This window comes from Pogona vitticeps, chromosome 5 (genome assembly GCF_051106095.1).
Source record: "Pogona vitticeps strain Pit_001003342236 chromosome 5, PviZW2.1, whole genome shotgun sequence".
Classification (NCBI taxonomy): Eukaryota; Metazoa; Chordata; class Lepidosauria; order Squamata; family Agamidae; genus Pogona; species Pogona vitticeps.
In genome coordinates, this window is record NC_135787.1 from 85,173,295 (window position 1) to 85,192,681 (window position 19,387).

General features: G+C 40.0%; 1 non-coding gene across 1 annotated transcript; it reads left to right on the forward strand.

Moving 5' to 3' along the window:
• The first annotated feature begins 299 nt into the window (after window positions 1-299).
• On the forward strand, window positions 300-460 carry LOC140707962 (U1 spliceosomal RNA). Its single transcript, XR_012088089.1, has one exon. It is a non-coding gene; the product is annotated as a U1 spliceosomal RNA (small nuclear RNA).
• The last annotated feature ends 18,927 nt before the right edge of the window (window positions 461-19,387 follow it).

Sequence of the window (19,387 nt, forward strand, 5' to 3'; positions counted from 1 at the left end):
GGATGAGCGAGGAAGCAGACAAGCAGCCTCTTCGCTAACTGAAAGTTTGAATTTCCCGCTTTCCCTGCCTTGCCCGCACATTAGGTATGCTAATATCTGTGCACTAGAGGATTGTGGGAGGAACACCCAGCCCCTGATGGGGGTCCCACAGGGCACCCCAAAACACTGAGGAGCTCTCTTGGCCTCTGGCAGGACTGGGGCTGTGCAGCCTTGTGCTGAGCAGGAGGTAAAGCTGGGGGGTCACCATGCCTTGCGGAGGCAGGGCACAGCAGGGGGCAGGAGGTGCAGGGGCCACTCTAACTCATACCTGGCAGGGAGATACCATGATCATGAAAGTGGTTTTCAGGGTGAGGCTCATCCATTGGACTTTGTGTGTGCTGATCCCTGTGATTTCCCCAAATGTGGGGAAATCACCTGCATAATTGGTGGTAGTGGGGGACTGTGTTTGTGGTTTCCCCTGGTCTTTCTAGAATCACTCTTTTCCCTTCAGTCCTTGGCTGTTTTCACTGCCCTCTGCCATTTAAACTTGCTGCCATAGGTCTGCTGGCCCTGCTGGTTTTTTAGGTTAGCTCCAGGAGGCGGATCCTGGAAAGCTAGCAGTGCAGACGGCAGAATATTCACTCCATAAGACTTGATACTCCCCCCACTTTTTTGGGAAAATGTGTCTTATGGAGCAAAAATTATGGTATGTAATAATTTTAACATAAAAGAGTGGAAAGGTGTTAATTAAAATTTGCTATTGTGTGGATAAGAGAAATCCACTGGTGGCAGCAAGAGAGAAAGAAGGAAAGTCACCAGCATGGACCTGGGTTGAGGGAAACAATCAGGGACATGGGGTGTACATCACAGTCCCATTTGCCAGTCTTTGTTTTTTACTCAAAACTGAGAAGAAAAAAAAAACCAGAAGAATCCACTTACATTTTTGCTTGCTATAATAGGGAAGTTTTAATCAGGAGGAATTCTAAGTGGAAAAACATCAGGAAGGGAATTGGTTAAGTAGGTCCTTCCCTTGCTGATTTCTTCCCACACTTCCAATTGCGGTCTCTGAAGCTGCCTTTTAGTTTAGGAATTGCAAATCCGTTCCTCTGTCTCCTGCATCTTTTTTAGTTTTGCCTTGTATGGGAGAACATGGTGAAGTTTTAGTTTATTCATACTTTTATCTACATTTTACTTAAAATGGATATGAATTTCTGCCTTTGTTCATGGCTTTACTCTCTCTTCATGCCTTCCCTTCCTAGTGATTTGACTCCTGCATATAGAGATGTAATTTGCTCTGCTTTGTGGACTAAACTACTTAAAACTTTAATATTGATCTATTTGTAAGCCACTTCTGTACCCAATAAAATACTAGATCCCATTGACTTCAGTTAGGGTGACCAAATAAAAAGGGGTGCCTCTTTCATTTTTTTTTTTTTTTTGGTTTTTTTGTGCAACAGTCTTTTCATTTAACATAAAAGAGGCCATCTCTTTCAGGCCATTTTGTCTCATTTACCATCTAGTTTTATTTTCTGTTCCTGGTCCAAAAAAGCCTTATAGAACCTGTAAAAATCTACCTTAAAGAAACAGTGGCAGAGCAACAGAACCAGTCTGCTCCAAAAGCAAGCAACAATACAAGCAACACCCATCATACCAAATAAAATAGTCCCACAAATTGGCAGCAAAATATATATCTTTATTAGAATAAGCACACAGTAAGTTGTATTCTCGAAGGCTTTCATGCCCGGGATCCCATGGTTATTGTGGGTTTTCCAGGCTGTTTGGCTGTGTTCTTAAGGTTTTTCTTCCTAACATTTCACCAGTCTCTGTGGCCGGCATCTTTAGAGGGCAGGAGTCAGAACTCTGTCTGTACACAGTAAATTAACGAAATGATTTTTTAAAAATTCAGTCAAACAGGAAAAGCACAGACTTACCCAGCCACAGGGGGAAATAGCAAAATAAAAGATAGAGACACCGCCCTCTCTTCCAAAAACCAAGGGAACTAAGCAAGCAAAGAATATAATCAAACAACCCTGCCCCCTTAATAAAAAATGACTAGATTATGGGAATAGTTCTCTCCCTACCACCACTTGGTGCCTTCACACCTTCCATCTCTTCTCAATCCGGTGAAGCAATAGACAGGCATTGAAAATATTCCAAGAAAGGAAAGGACTAAATAGCTGAAAAGATCCTCAAAGAAGTCAATGGGGGGAAAATCCCTAGGGCCCTTTTACAGCTTCAAAATTCCTGCTACTCTCTCCTGGAAATTTGGCTGCCGAGACCAGCCTTCATGGTGTTTTTGGATGAAAAATTTTCTGGGCAATCTGACAAACAAAGAGTAAAAGACACATTAAATGGAAGAAGTAAGAATACACACATAATGAGAAACTGCCTCTTTCATTATAACAAATCATTCATGTTTAAGAGGCTGTCTTTTGGGACTCTATAAAATAACTTGAGAACAAACAAGAAAAGAAAACATCCTCTTTCATATTTTCCCCTTTGTTTAAATCATGAAAACCCATCTCATCCCAGATAACTGCTGCCAGTCAGATAATAATAGCTTTGATCAAATGATGAACAAAGTGCATGTAGCACCAGGGCCAAGATACATCTTCTAGCACCTTGCCCAAAGTAGTCCCAAGCCCCCCCCCCCCAAATGTTCTTTAATTTCATTTCTCAAAAAGTCCTCTTGTGCCCTCTAGGAGGTGTGGGGGCAATTTACGTTAAATATGTTCAAGGAATATCTTGGGTGAGCTTCCACTGGCATTGGCTGAAGAAAGGGTCCCCACCCCCAAACCAGAAGTCAAAACATATCAGGAACAGAAGGGGGGGGGACTTCCCTGAAGCCACTAGAAAGTATAAAGGGTACTTTTCATTACAAACAGATGAAGCTCTCTAAAGTGCATGGGTGGACATTCGTACCCCTCTTTTGTGTTAGAAGGACCAGAGGGAGTTAGTGTCAGATCACAGTTTAAAGAAAATATATATTTCCTCCACTTACAAAGTTATTCCTCTGGGCTTGTAAATTTTTCATAAGCATGTATCTGAAATATCTGATAGGCAAACAGACCATCCCAGTTGGGCAATGACCAAGCAAAAGCTAAATTGCCAAATGTGAATCGAGGCAAGTGTTGTTAGAATGGCTGGCTGGATAGCTCAGTGAGTTAGCTATCTGACTACAGAGCTAAAATTTGGAAGTTAACTTCCCCACTGTGCCTCCTTGGAGAATAACCAGCCTGTGTAGCCCTGGGAAAGCTGCATAGTACCAGAGCACCCCCCCCCCCGGGAAAAACCTGGAAAAGAAATAAGTCAAAATTGACTTGAAGACACACATATACTCACTTGTTGCTAAAACCATCTGATAAGTCAAACTGGATCTCTTGGACTATATAATCATTTGCTTCAGCTGGACTAATTGGCTTAAGCATAAGCATGGTAGTTTAATTAATTCATGGACTGCAGTCTTTGATACTGAAGAATCCAAAGCAATGATTATGCACCATCACTGAAAGATTGTGTTACTTATTTATTTTTATGCTTATCACTATTTCCATTTATCTCAAATATATCATTTTTAATGCTTAGCATATGAACAAATGCTGATTTTCATTGAGCTGCATTTTGTGTCCCAAGTTAATATTCAGCACTCTATTACATTAGTTGTTCATGCTTCCTACCACTCTGTAATGTTCATCAATCAAGGTCTTTCTCCATTGTCTACTGACCTACTTGGTGCCATTGAAAAATGGTGTGAGGATGGAGCTCCCTAGGGTTTTTTTTAATTATTATTTACACAAATTTGAAATTTGACTCTTGTGATATATTACTAGACTGAGGTGTATAGCAAGAGAACAAATTGTGAAGGATGAACTAGCTACACATAAGGAATTCTTACTGAAGTCAACAGGATTAAATTTGAATATAGCCTGTTTTCATGGAGGTATTAAAAACCTGTGCCTTGGCTGTAGAATTTCAGATTGCAGATAGAGGATGGTGGTCATATAATTACAACAACAAGAACAATCTGCATTTGAATGTTGCTACAGTATATTAAGAAAAGACATGGTAAAAACTCTTTTTCTTGGTACAGCATTTTAATGTGGATTGGATTATATATTTTTTTCATTCCTGTGAATTCCCACATACTGTGAAAAGTGGTACAGTCCAGACACGGGCTTCAGAAAGAAGTCACAGCTGTTTTGTGGGCTTTAAGGATTTTTTTTCTCTGTTTTCTTTTTCTGCTCTGATTTTACAGATATAAAATTTAAGGTGAACTGATTATCATACAGTCATAGAAATGGAAATGAAACCACCTAATCAAGGATGAATAGCTTGTGTAACTATTAACCAGTGCATAACAAACCTTTATGTTGCTCTGCATTAAATCAGGAGAATTATGGCAGGCTCCTGGCTGATGTTTAAACCATTCCACTGCAATTTTAACTCAAAGTTAATAGCAAATCTCTTAACCATGCTTTCATATTTAGAGCTTTTTTCCAAATTAAAAGTTATTTGCAGATTAAAGGTATGGTTGTTACTCATTGGCTGATAGGAATTTAGGTAATTTTCCCTCATGGTAAAAGATGTTGTTGTCTCCCTAAACACCCCTTAGAATGGGGCATTTTGAAAAAAATCAAATATGTCTACAACCTCCCACTTATTTCTTATTCAGGTGTATTGCTGTTTCATTCATTCTCAGTGGGTCCCATCATAATGTAGTCCTGTGCTTGCTTAGCTAGAAGTGAACTGTCCTGAATACAATGGGAGTGACTTCTGAGTAAATACCAGAAATAGCCCATAGTCCATGCAAATGAGGGTACCTCATTCCAAAATTTTGGAGTGAAGTACCCCCATGTTCAAATCACAGGCCACCTACATAAATATGCATATCCAAATAATGTGGTTGCTGACCTTGAGCCAGACATCCTGGAGAGTGAAGTCAAGTGGGCCTTAGAAAGCATGGCTAACAAGGCCAGTGGAGGTTATGGCATACTTAAAATCTTAAAAGAAGAGACTGTTAAGGTGCTACACTCAATATGCCAGCAAGTTTGGAAAACTCAGAAGTGGCCAGAGGATTGGAAAAGATCAGTCTACATCCCAATCCCAAAGAAGGGCAGTGCCAAAGAATGCGCCAACTACCGTGGAATTGCACTCATTTCACATGCTAGCAAGGTTATGCTCAAAATCCTACAAGGCAGGCTTCAGCAGTATGTGGACTGAGAACTCCCAGAAGTACAAGGATGAGATGGCTGGACAGTGTCACAGAAGCTACACTAACATGAGTTTGATCAAACTCCGGGAGGCAGTGGAAGACGTGAGGGCCTGGCATGCTCTGGTCCATGGGCTCACAAGGAGTCAGGCATGACTAAACAACTAAACAACAACAACCACTCTCATACCATTCACAGACTGTTACATAGCTTTTGTTATCCTTGTTAAGACAAGGCTTTGCAATGTGCAATCTGGCCAATTCAGTGCCACAGCATTACTAAAACAGGGCTCAATTCCCAGCATTCCTTACCACTGGCTGTGACAGCTAGGGCTGATGGATACTGAAGTCACACTTATACAGTACCTCGTATAAGGTGATTAGAAATAACTTCAACTACTGGCCCATTCATACATTGTAATAAGCAACATGTTTAGGAACTGCAAACAAACACGTTATTGAGCTCACTAAGATAATTGCCATTGACTTCAATGAAGCAACAATTTCTCTCTCTCTCTCTCTCTCATTGGTCAAAATATAGCCTATAATGAGCAATATTTACAAAACAATGTAAAGGGTCCAGCTGAAGTCTTCATTCTTTAAAAGAATACTTACTATCAAATGAGCAATATTTACAAAACAATGTAAAGGGTCCAGCTGAAGTCTTCATTCTTTAAAAGAATACTTACTATCAAAGGATTGGCTAATTCTTTTTTTTTAAGGTAGGTAGTGTGCTATTGTTTGTGCTAGTTAATTTCAGTCCACCAACTGTGTATTTGGATCCTGAAAGAGACTTTCCATATTGTTTGCTTTAATACTATTATTTTCTACTTGCCTACACTGTTCCAATAATTGTGAAATTGAAAATACACTAGAAGATGTAAGTGAACTGAATCTAACAGCTCTGGTTATGACCTCCCTCAGAATGGAATCATGTATTTTATTGAGAGTATATATTTGAACAATACTAGGTTGGCAATTTGATTAAATGAAGAGAGGTTGCAGAAAACTGCTCTGAAAATGTTGATGATGAAGCCTTAGGAGGGTACTTCTTTGAATTCCTTCCTTCTCTGAAATCATAAAACAGTATTGTAATGCCTCCAAATTAATGGGATTTTTTGAGTGGGGGAGTAAGAAAACAACATATGTGTTCTACCTTTTTTTGATAACCTTCTGATGCCTAGATAGAATTGTGCAAAACAAAACACCTTTCTTGCCTATAGGATGAATAAACTCATTCTTTTATTTCTGCTGCTGAATAGTTTCTTGTGTTTTATCAACTGCAAAACTAGATGTGTATCAATAATGTGCCTTTCTCTTTAGAAAGAGGAACTATTATTCAATTTTATATCACACAAAGAATGAAGAAAATCAAGTAAAATCACAGACTGGATATTCATAGCTCTTTAGTAAAAAAAACACACAACAGAACGTTTATTGTCATGTTGTTATTAGTTTCTTCTTCTGTAATGTTCTCCAGAATATGTTTAGACATATATGAACCAAGAAAAGAAGACATGGCATACTTTGAAGGGGACAGACAGAGCAATCCTGTTTTCTCTCTTACACTGCTGACTTATAGGTGTGGTTTAACTGAGATCTCTGCAGGGCATGAATTATTTTGTACAACTACATTTAATCTGAGCTTGGAAAAAGTTCCTTTTCAACTATATAATTATAAGTATAAATTATTCTGTTGGCCATTGGCCAGGCTGGTTGGTGGGTTCTGGAAGTTGTAGTCTAAGATACCAACTTTTTCAAGCTCTGTGACAGAAATAAGGGCATTGTGTTTTATTGACAAAACTGTTAGGAGCTGTATACATTCACCATTATTTTTTTTTAAAAAAAGCACACACACGCACACATGAATCAAACAGGCCAAGCAGTTCTATGATTCCACCAAGCTCACAGACAGTTCATACTAGCTCATGGTTAGTGTAACTCCGATTGCGATTAAGTTTCCACAGCAAGAGCACAAGCGTACAGTGATCACAGAACAATGTTGCAGTCGCATCTTGCTGTGTGGATTGCAGCAATCTGTTACACATTTGAAGATGTTCTGTGCATGATCTGCTGCTGTTGCAAGAGCTTTGGATCTGAGAACCTCTAGGAGTTTCTATGCCCAGAGATGTCTCTGTTGTATCTTTCCTTATACCAACCATTCCCACAGATTACCAAGAGTAATCTATGTATCCTGCAGTATCAGGAGAGGGAAGCTGGGCCATACCTATAGCAGCATAGCCCAAGAGATTTTGAAGCCCAAAGCCAAGGACACAGTCACATTTATTCCCCCAGTTCCCTGTACATAATTTGACTGGATTAGTAGTTGAATTGTATTTCAACAGCAACACTCTTTCCTCCCTCAGGAGAGGAGAGTAGACCAGCAAGTGCAAACCTTACTGCAAGGATAAATTTTTTCCCCTTTGGTTTCTTGACACAAATAAGAGGTTGTGAGATTTTTGTGCCCCACAAAAAAGACTAAAACTGTTTGAGCTGCATTAGCCAAAGCCAGCTTGGCCCATGGCAAGAAACATTGGAAATGATAGTTCTGCAACATCTGGAGGGCTACATTTTGTCCACCCCTGGTTTCTGGACCCTGGAGTGGGTTTCTAACCAACAGCTATAGAAGCAGCTAGGTCAAGGTCATGGGCATTTGCATTTCTCAGCTACCAGCTCACGTATCTGAGCTGGATGTATCAGAACCAAGAAGAATTCATGTAGGGATGCTTGAGAATTTCATTCGGTCCACCTTTGTGATTTTCAGCACTAATCCATGAATCAGAGTGCTATTTTCATTCAGTGCTGACAGTTTTCCATTTTTAACACAATTTCAGCTTGATACATTGTGTACACGTTAACACACACATTTGAGAGCTTGTTCACCTTGAACTGCAATGGTTTACAGTGCAAGAGGTTTGTTTGCAAAGTGCGCAGAGTGGAGGGATCCACCTCTTTTCCTCAGGAGTACATCAACTGCTTGTAAAAGAAACTTTTAATTTTCCCCACTGTCCACAGAAGGCAGCAGTGAAACTGGTGTCAACAGGATCAAAGCAGGATATCCCCTCCCGTCTTAATTTCTGGAGTTTTGTACAATTTCTGGTGCTATATTTTTATTTTGTTTGCTCTTATGTTATCTCACACACTATTTGCTTGTTTGCACCCTCACACTGTGTTCTTCTGTGCACTTTGTGGGTTTGTGCCACAAAGACTTCTTTGTGAAGAGTATATCAGTTTCTGTGCCTTGAAGCTTAGTGCTATTCCCATCTCTTTGTTTTATTTAGTTTTCTTGAAATATCAGCTGGCCCTACTTTTAGTATTCTCCCCCTCCTCCTGCTCCTTCACCTCCTTTGTAGCATAAATTTATTGCTAAGGCACAGAGGCACTTATTTTTAAAAAATATCCTAATACCACAATACATTGCTAAAAATTAGCAACACCCCACCATACTTGTTTTCCTTTCCTGGCTTTTTTGTTTAGCTTTCCTGAGATGCCAGCTATTCCTGTCTTCAGCTTTCTTTCTGATCCTTTCCTTTAGCACCAAAACACACATCCCACCCTATTTTTGTTTTGTTTTTTTAAATATGCAACAGCACTTTCCTTTTCTTCTTCCACCCCCCCCCCCACACCTTTCACTTAGAAAGCAACCATCAAAACATAAGCAAAAGTTTAAAAGAAAGAAAAAGATAAACACTGGTGAACTCACACAGTGAAACAGATGAATAAGTTAAAAAATGAGGGTTTCAAATTGATGGGTGGGTAAAACAAGGGAATGGACATTGAAGAGGGCAAGGTAAGGGTAGAGAAGTTGAAAAGGATAGATGATCAAGTGGGATTCTGGGAGCAAGATGAAAGGGAGCAGTTCCTCAAATGTGTGGACAGCAGTACTGGGATGATCCAGAGTATCCCAATATATCCAGCAACAATACTCTCCCAGTATGTGGACACAAGTAGTAGGATAATTTATTCAAATATGCAATAAAATATCAGAATGATCCAGAACCTCCTGAGAACAACTGGGGACAACACCACTTTGTTGACAAGCCCTTGGGGTAGCATCTATGTACAATGTACAGTGGTGCCCCGCATGACGATGACCCCGCAGAATGATGAAACCGCATGATGATGCCTTTTTGTGATCGCTATAGTGATTTGCAAAACAGGCATTTCAATGGGGGAATTCCGCTTGACAACGACTTGGTCCGTGCTTCGCAGACTGTTTAATCGCAAAACAACGATCTTTACAGCTGATCGTCGACTTCACAAAATGGCCTCCCGCTGTTTTCCGGACCACTGCTTGCTTCGGAAGACAGTGATTAAAAACAGCTAATCGGCGCTCACAGAATGACTGCCCTATGGAAGATCTTCGCTGGACGAGGAGCTAATTTCCCCATTGGAATGCATTAACTGGTGGGGGGAAGGGACTCCCATTTCTTTGCATTATTTTTGCTGCTGCCAGACAGCCTTCTTGTGCCATCATGCCTCCCTGAATGTTTGTTTGCTTGTTTGTTTCCTGTCTATCCCTGATTCCTTCAGAGTCTCCACCCCCATTTGTGTGTTGTTGTTTTTTGGGAGGGCTTTCTTTTTTCGATTATGTTACTGCCTGCCTGCTTTTGCCTGATGAAGTCAAAGAACAGAAGAGAAACAATAGATATGGGGAACAGAGAAATCTCCCCATATTCTAGTAGTTTTAGGTGTTATTTTTTTTGGAAGGGGGACTTTAATACTTCTTCTCTTTATTTCCATGCTTGCTTTTCATGGTTTTGGGAGGGGCAACTGTATCTATGTGTTTTTTCATTTTGCTGTTTTTTTTCTTCTGTGAGTGGTCTGCTTTCCATGTTTTGGCTGGTTTTCTTTCTTGTGAGCTTTTGCTTGCTTTTGGAATACATTGATTCTCTGTTGCCTTGTCTCTGCCTTTTTTTTTTTTTGGCAGAAGTTTTTTTTGGCAGAGTTTTTAAGGATTTTTCAGGGTTTTCAGAGTGCCAGAAAACAGAAATGGGTAAACCTGAGTGGAAAACTGGAAACAGAATTTACTTTCAGTGTAACACAAAAGAATCTGTACATGGAAAAATACAAAAATAAAAGAAGCACCCCTTGAAAGAACTGGAACAAAAGAAAGGTAAACATTTTCACTATGCACATCCCTTGCAGTTACAATGTTTGGAATGGTGCTCTGGCAGGCAAAGAGAGTTTTTACATATATATGGTGTTTCATTGTTTCCTGCTTGGTAGTACGTACTTACCATAGAATAATGAAGTTGGAAGGGGCTGTAAGTAGTTTGCGTCCAACCTCCTGCTCAATGTAGGAATATAGATCAAAGGATATCTGCCTGCCTAAATTTCTTTTGAATGCCTTCAGTGTTGGAGCATTTCCTACCTCCTGAGGTAATTGGTTGCATTGCCATACCACTCTAACAGTTAGGAAGTTTTTAAACATGGGGCTAAACATGCCCAGTTCTTCCAGTCTTTCCTCATAGGGCTTGGTTTCCAGCCCCCTAATCATCTGTGTTGCCCTCCTCTAAGCTTGTTCCAATTTACCAGCATCTTTCTTAAAGTGCAGTGTCCAGAACTGGACACAATACTCAAGATGAGGCCTAACCAGTGCCAAAAAGAGGGGAATTAGTACCTCACGGTATTTGGAGACTATGCTTCTGTTAATACAGCCAAAATAGCACTTGCTGTTTTTGTAACCACGTCACACTGTTGGCTCATATTCAGCTTGTGATCTACAATGATTCCAAGATTCCTCTTGCTCGTAATATTGCTGAGCCAGGTATATTCCATCTCGTAATTATGTGCTTTGGTTTCTTTTCCTAGGTGCAGTATTTTGCATTTATCTCTGTTGGATTTCATTCTTTTGTTTTCAGCCCAGTGCTCCAGCCTACCTAGATCATTCTGAATTTTGTTTCTGTCTTTGAGAGTATTAGCTGTTCCGGTCAATTTTGTGTCATCCACAAATTTGATTAGCATTCTCTGCACCCCCTGATCCAGGTCCTTAATAAAAATGTTGAAGAGCACTGGGCTCAGGAGTGAGCCCTGGGCTACACCACTTGTTACGTTCCCCCCAGATTGAGAAGGAGCCATAAATCATCACTCTCTGAGTATGATTCTGTAGCCAACTGTGCATCCACCTGAGAGTTGTTCTATCTAGTCCATATCTAGTTAGCTTGCTAATATATCAATTGTCTGGAGGGAGGGTCATAGTTTGTCCTTTGGGGAAAGACTATGCTAAAAGAGGAATTGAGCACTTCTGCCTTTTCTTTGTTATCTGTTATCATTTTTCCAACTCCATTGAGTAGCTGAACCACTGTTTCTTTTCTTTGTCTTCTGTGGCACATGTACTCAAAGAATGCTTTTTTGTTGCTTTTAGTGTAACCTCAGCTCATTCTCAGCTTTTGTCCTCCTAATGCCATCCCTGCAATTCGTTGTCACTTGTCTGTACTCTTCCTTTGTAGCCTGGACTTCTTTCCACTTCTTGTATATGCCCTTTTTTGTTTTCAGCTCTCTGAGCTTTTTGTGAAGCTTCACTGGCACTATTTGTTGTCTACCACCTTTCTTCTTCTTTTGTGCTTGCAGATCTGCCTTCAGAATTCCTTTTTTTTTTTTAAAAAAAATTCCCATCCTTCTCAGACTCATTTTCTTGTTAGGATCTCCTGCTGTGGGACCTTACTCATCCTTTTTCTAAATTCATTAAAATTGTCATACATGTGTGGCTATCATTTGGTTTGGATTACTTTGAAATCAAGCATTCTAGTAGAACATTTTCACTCTTGCCAAGAGTTCTCCTTACTGCCACATCCTCCATCAAGTCATCTCTATTGGTTAGAATCAAGTCAAAGATAGCTAGTCCCCTAGTTTCTTTCTCCACTTTTTGTAGGAAAACATTACCAGCCACACAAGCCATGAAGTTCTTGGAAGGGCCATACTTGGCAGAATTTGCATCTCACTAGATATCAAAATGATTGAAATCTACTACATCATGTCTCTTTGAAATCCTAGCAATTTATTTTCAAAAATTTCATCAATATCCTCTCCTTGATTGGCTGGTCGGTAGTAGACCTCAGCTACAGTGGTCTTTTTGTTCTTCACCCTACCTACATTGATTTAGATGTTCTCAGTGGGACATATACACACTCTGGAACTTCACCTCCCTTTCTATTCTTTTTGTTCTTTTTAAACAACTTATATCCTTCAATTGCTGTATTCCAGTCTTTGGAGTCCTCCTACTAAGTTTCAGTTATTCCTGCCAAGCCTTATTGACCATCCTGAGCTAAGATTTCCAGTACTTTTTGTTTGTTTTCCATACTCCTGTCATTTATATATAGACACTGAAGATTGTCTGATTTGTGGCCTGCTTTTCTTTGTACATATTTATGAATATGTATATTAATGTTGATGTTATTAATGGCCTCCATTGGAACTGTTTGGTGTGTTCCTCTTATTGTATGTAAGGCTTCATTCATCTTTGCCTCTGTGCTTTGTTTCTCCGTCCGCCTTCCAGTTCAGTTTAAAGCCCTCCTGATGAAGTTCTTCATGCTATGGCCAAACACATTCTTCCCAGTCTTTGTGAAATGCAAACCATCTCTTGCGAGCAGTCCATCTTCCAGGAAGCTTAGACCATGGTCTCAAAAAACAAACTGCTCACTTTGATATCACCTTCGTAGCCAAGTGATTCACTTGGAGTATTTGCCTTTCCTGTTCCTCTTCCAAGTACTGACCAGAAAACTATCTGGGCCCCAAAGTCCGTAAGTTTCCTTCCCAGTGTTTCAAAGTCTGATGTGATGTCTTCAAAGTTGCTCTTGACTATGTTCTTTGTTCCCACATGGATGAGAAGGGATATATATCTGTGGGTTTTATGAGTGACATTAATCTTTCTGTCCCATCCCTAAGCTGTGCTCCAGGAAGGCAGCATACTTGTCACCTCCTTGGATCTTCAGTTTCTACTCTTCTCTTTGTCTTGTCTTTTTGTGCGGTGTGGGCTCAGTGCCTGTGCGTAGCTGAGTTTCAGTCCCTCTGATATACTCCTGCAAGGTCTCCTCTTTGACTTCACCTGCTTGCTATCTACCAAATTCATCATCAAGAACGTGAAAGCAGTTTTGCAGTTCCACTAATGAAGAGTTCCACTAGTTAGAAGAGCTTCTAATTATGACAATTTTCTATGGTGCTTCCTACATGACATTTGCTCTTTCCTTAGTATGATGCTCCCCTGCCTTCTCATATTGCTCTTCTACCTCCAGGACCTCAATCGACTGCTGTTGCTGCTCAAGACTTCTGTCAGTGTATACTTCATCTACTCTTCTAGCCTTTTGTGTGGCTACTTGCTGCTCCAGTTCTCTACTTTTTTCTTCTATTGCCACCAGCTTGCACACTTGAACACCTACTATATGTGTACAATGTGTTACACTCAGGCACAAAGATAAACATTACACAAACTTTGCAGGTAAGCACAATTGAAGTGTCCCTTCTGTCCACAATCCCTTTTTTGCTTGTTGTGGGTTTTTTGGGCTCTTTGGCTGTGTTCTGAAGGTTGTTCTTCCTAACATTTCACCAGTCTCTGCGGCCGGCATTTTCAGAGGACATCATTCTGTGCTCTGGTGTAGTTTGCTTGGGAGTCAAGCAAACTACACCAGAGCACAGAGTGCTGTCCTTCAGAACATGGCCAAAGAGCCCGAAAAACCCACAACAACCATCAGATCCTGGCCGTGAAAGCCTTCCCGAATACAAATCCCTTTTTTGTTTTGTTTTTTGCTTACATTTGTTTCCCTATGAATGCCCTTTCTTTTATTTTGTTACTTTCAAAGTCAACTAATAAATGTTGTTGTTGCTGTTTAGTCATTAAGTTGTCTCCAACTCTTTGTGACCCCATGGACCAAAGCACGCCAGGCTCTCATGTCTTCCACGGCCTCCAGGAGTTGGGTCAAATTCATGTTGGTAGCTTCGCAGACACTGTCTAGCCATCTCGTCCTCTGTCGTCCGCTTCTCCTCTTGGCTTCACACTTTCCCAACATCAGGGTCTTTTCCAGGGAGTTTTCTCTTCTCATGAGATGGCCAAAGTATTGGAGCCTCAGCCTCAGGATCTGTACTTCCAGTGAGCACTCAGGGTTGATATCCTTCAAAATGGATAGGTTTGTTCTCCTTGCAGTCCAAGGGACTCTCAAGAGTCTCTTCCAGCACTGCAATTCAAACGCATCAATTCTTCAGCGGTCAGCCTTCTTTATGGTCCAGATCTCACTTCCATACATTACTACAGGAAAAACCATAGCTTTGACGATGCAGACTTTTGTCGGCAAGGTGACTCTCTGCTTTTTAAGATGCTGTCAAGGCACATTTGACTTCACTCTCCAGGATGTCTGGCTCAAGATCAGCAGCCACACTATCTGGGTTGGTGGGGGACATCCAGACGTTTCTATAAGACATCCAGAGGTATAATTCCTCTGTGTATTCCTGCCACCTCTTCTTGATGCCTTCTGCTTCTGTTAGGTCCCTACCATTTTTGTCCTTTATCATGTCCATCTTTGCACAAAATGTACCTTTAATAGCTCCAATTTTCTTGAGCAGATCCCTGGTTTTTTCCATTCTATTATTTTCCTTTATATCTTTGCACTGTTCATTTAAGAAGGCCCTCTTGTCTCTCCTTGCTATTCTTTGGAAGTCTGCATTCAATTTCTGCAACTTTCCCTATCTCCCTTTCATTTTGTTTCTCTTCTCTTCTCTGCTATTTGTAAGCCCTCATTGGACAGCCCGTTTGCTTGCTTACATTTCCTTTTCTTTGGGATGGTTTTTGTTACTACCTCCTGTACAATGTTATGAGCCTCCATCCATAGTTCTTCAGGCACTCTGTCCACCAAATCTAGTTCCTTAAATCTGTTTTTAATTTCTACTGTGCATTCATAAGGGATTTGGTTTAGATTATACCTGACTAGCCCAGTGGATTTTCCTACTCTCTTCAGTTTAAGCTTGAGTTTTGCTATAAGAAGCTGATGATGAGAGCCACAATCAGCTCCAGGTCCTGTTTTTGCTGTATAAAGCTTCTCCATCTTTGGCTGCAGAGAACATAATCAATCTGATTTCAGTATTGCCTGTCTGGTGATGTCCATGTGTAGAGTTGCCTCTTGTGTTGTTGGAAAAGAGTGTGATGACTAGCTTGTTCTCTTGACAAAACTCTATTAGCCTTTGCCCTGCTTCATTTTGAACTCCAAGGCCAAACCTACCTGTTGTTCCTTTTATCTCTTGACTCCCTACTTTAGCATTCCAATCTCCTATAATGTGAAGAACATCTTTCTTTGGTGTCAGTTCTAGAAGGTGTTGTAAGTCTTCATAGAATTGGTCAATTTCAGTCTCCTCAGCATTGGTGGTTGGTGCATAAACTTGGATTACTGTGATGTTGAAAGGTCTGCCTTGGATTCATACTGAAATCATTCTATCATTTTTGAGATCGTATCACAGTACAGCTTTTCCCACTCTTTTGTTGACTATGAGGGCTACTCCATTTCTTCTAGTAGATATGATAATCATCTGAATTGAATTTGCCCATTCCCGTCCATTTTAGTTCACTGACGCCCAGGATGTCAATGTTTATTTTTGCCATCTCCTGTTTGACCATATCCAGCTTCCCAAGGTTCATAGACCTTACATTCCAGGTTCCTATGCAGTATTTTTCTTTGGAGCATTGGACTTTCCTTTCACTTCCAGTGCTTCTGCAGCTCAGTAGCCTTTCAGCTTTGGCCCAACCACTTCATTAGCTCTGGATTTACTTGTACTTTTCCTCTCCTCTTCCTCAGTAGCATGTTGGACGCCTTCTGATCTGAGGGGCTCATCTTCCAGCATCATATCTTTTAGCCTTTTGTTTCTGTTCATGGGGTTTTCTTGGCAAAGATACTGGAGTGGCTTGCCGGTTCCTGCTCCAGGTGAATCGCGTTTAGTCAGAACTTTCCACTATGACCTGTCCATCTTGGGTGTCCCTGCATGGCATAGCCCATAGCTCCTCTGAGTTACTCAAGCCCTTTTGCCATGACAAAGGAGCAATCTGTGAAGGGGGAAAATGGCATAGACAGTGGTTTAATCCTCCTTCAAATCTCCTGTGAATTTTGGTGGATTTTTCTTGCTTATTTTAAACACTTCCCTATCAAAGTTATATGAAGAGAGAGATTAACACAAAATTCTAAGAAATATTGGCAGATTCATAATGAAGCTTCATTACTAGGAATTATGAAGTTCTTTCCTCTGTTATGAACCAATACACTTTTAACTTAAAATGGCAGTTTGCAAATAAACAATCACACACATCAGGCAGAAACAATACTGTGTTACAGCTCTGTTTTCCACCTGCCCATCTATTCTCTTTCCCCTAAATATGTATAAATGACATTCCATCTGTTTCTTCCCTCTTCAGCATTTTTAAAAAGTCCACATCTCAATCTATTGAGGCACTTCATATTGACTAAAAATGTGGTATCCTCTTTGCAAACTGCATAGAAAACTCTGTATTTGGTTTCCAGATGTAAAGATCCTTTCTCAGGATTCCAGCAGGTTCTGCAGCAATGTACATGGTGGATGAGAAAAGGTTTAGTATTACTGCTTGGATGAATGAGGAAATGAGTTTACACAAGGGAAGTGAAATGGGTATATAATAAGAAAAATATATATAGTGGTGGGAAGATGCAAGTAAATGGATTGCTAAAAATGATGTGGGTAGAGAGAAGAAGGACTTGCAAAGTCACTGTTATGATTAGAATCTTCAAAGTCTAGCAGCATGAGATTGTGCTGTAGATCCTTGAATATGTTAATCATGTATTAAAGGGCTACACACTGGTGATTCATAGAGTTCATAGCCAAGATTCAATAGAAGTGGGATATGAACTCCCCTTTCTCCCCTGCTGCAGTGTTCTGCAGGGCTAAACATCCTGCTGCGTAGGGTTTCCCAGTTCTCCATAGCAATTGTTTTCAGGGTGCACATGGCGTTATTGATTCTTTCAGCAGAAAGTTGGAAGATCAGATTAATGAATAAAGAGCTGGCCACCCTAGGTTTTGGTTGTCAGAAGGCAAACATGTCTTCATTTGCAAGCTGATTTCCTAGGCACAGAGTTTTGAAATAATGGTGTGCCTCTGAGAAAATATTATAATAGCAGGAAACACATATTTCTCATGTGATCTAAGAAAAGTTTCAGTAACAGAAAGACACCTGTGACAGAAATCTCCACAATGTGTAGAAGAGGATTCAAAAGTCCTGTCACTCCTTAGCCAGGCATCTCTCCTTGACCCTAGAGGGCAATATTTATGGATCCTAGGGACCCCAGGATTGCAAATTTAAGATCATATTAAGCAGGGCTAACAAGCAGAATGTTTATTAAACACATAATAATCAACTTAACACATTTTCTCTACAAACTAGTGCAGAATAGTCTGTTGTATAGTGAATGAGGGTATAGTTGGCCAAGAGCCTTTAGTTTATATATACTAAGAAAGAGACATTTAGGCATTAATCCTTTATGTCATACGAAGATTAAGAAAATAAATAAGTCTCTCCCTCTCTTTTTATAGGTACAGTGTTACAGAAAATTCCTTCAAGCTAAGCCCTGATCCTATGGAGAATGTTCATGACATGAAGGAGGCTCCTAACATTCTAGTGAATTCTCCCAATATGACCCCCTGTAAGGTGGATGAATATGTGGGGTGAAAAGGTCCAAACAAATTATGAATGTCTCGGAAGGCATGGTCAGATCTTTTTGCATTGTGTGCAGAAATGAGTTTTATGAAGTATGTTGCTTTAAAAGAAGGCAGGTCTCAACAGCAGAAACAAAGGAAGGGGGATTTCAAATCAGGGCAGATGATGGCTGTGTGGTTTATTCAATAATATTATTTGTTTGAAGTGACTTCATGTTGCTGAGCAACTGTTATCAACTCATTCAGAATAGGGGCCAGGTACATTGTGATCAGTTTCTAACCTATTTGCAAGGTGTGACAATATCCTCCAATAATCCAGAGGACATGCCAAATCACTCTTCTTGTGCTAGAAAAATTAGCTGTAGTTACTCCTCTGTGGCCCTAAATGAGACTACATTTTCGGCAGTAGTAGCTCATGGTAGAATAGAGGTATAAAGATAGGATAACATGATTTCGGAGTAATTCCAAAATGGCTGAGAATGCTCAAGTAGAGTGACATGTAAGGAGGAATGAGATAAATAAAAAACAACTATTCTCTGGTCTCTTGATGGTGATAAATATATATATGAATTTAGTAGTATTGATGGTGTTCTTTATCAGGTCCATATAATTTTCACATGCCTCTAAAGTACATCTGGTGTATTTTACAGATGCCTATCTTACTGGAATGACATTTTTATGCTTATATATTGATTTTATTTATAGATTCAGCAGTGTTTTTTTTAAAAGCTTTGTTCTTTCCAACAGGTTAAACTCCCGCATTTAAGGAAAACCTAGTTTTGTTTTCTAAAGCAGCCAAACAGATTTTGCAGCCTGAGGTAAAGGATGTGAGCAACCCACCACTGTTGTCAACTATGAACCATGTTGGACCAATAGTTCAATTTTACCTTAAGAGTGATGATGGGAGGAGGCAGTGCTCTCTACTGTTCCTTAGAGCAGTAGGCTAAATTAGGTGTCAGTGACATGCTGTGTTATGCACACCACTCCATTCCTCAATAGACCAAAAACGGAAATGCTATGACTACTGCTCTATAGTATCTGTTGCTCAAAGCAGTTGCCTCACTCTGCCCAGTATTAGGGCCAAACTTACTTTCCAATGAATCAGTGTCTTTGGCTTCCTCCACTTGCTTTAGATTCACAAGGTCAATATTTATCTCTTCATTAGATACATTTTCCACCTTTCCCCCAAATGATGCTCATATTTTTAGCAGGATTGTTTACTCCACTATTTGTTCAATTATACATGCAAACTTGCATTTATACCTAAATTTAAAAAATGAATTATTAGGATTTTTTTGTAGCGATATGATACATGCATGGTGAATAATGCACAATGCAAGGTTCTGGTGAGCAAGTTATTTGAAGAAAACTGATTCAGATTACATTCAAAAGTTTGTTTAATCTATGAAAAATGTTTACTGAAAGCAACAACTGGTTTAGTCTTTTGCTAAACTGGTCAGCTGTTCCCTTATGATTTCAGTAAACCTAGCAAAAGAAAGGGAATATAGAATTGGAGAATTAGCTTTGCCAAATAAGGAG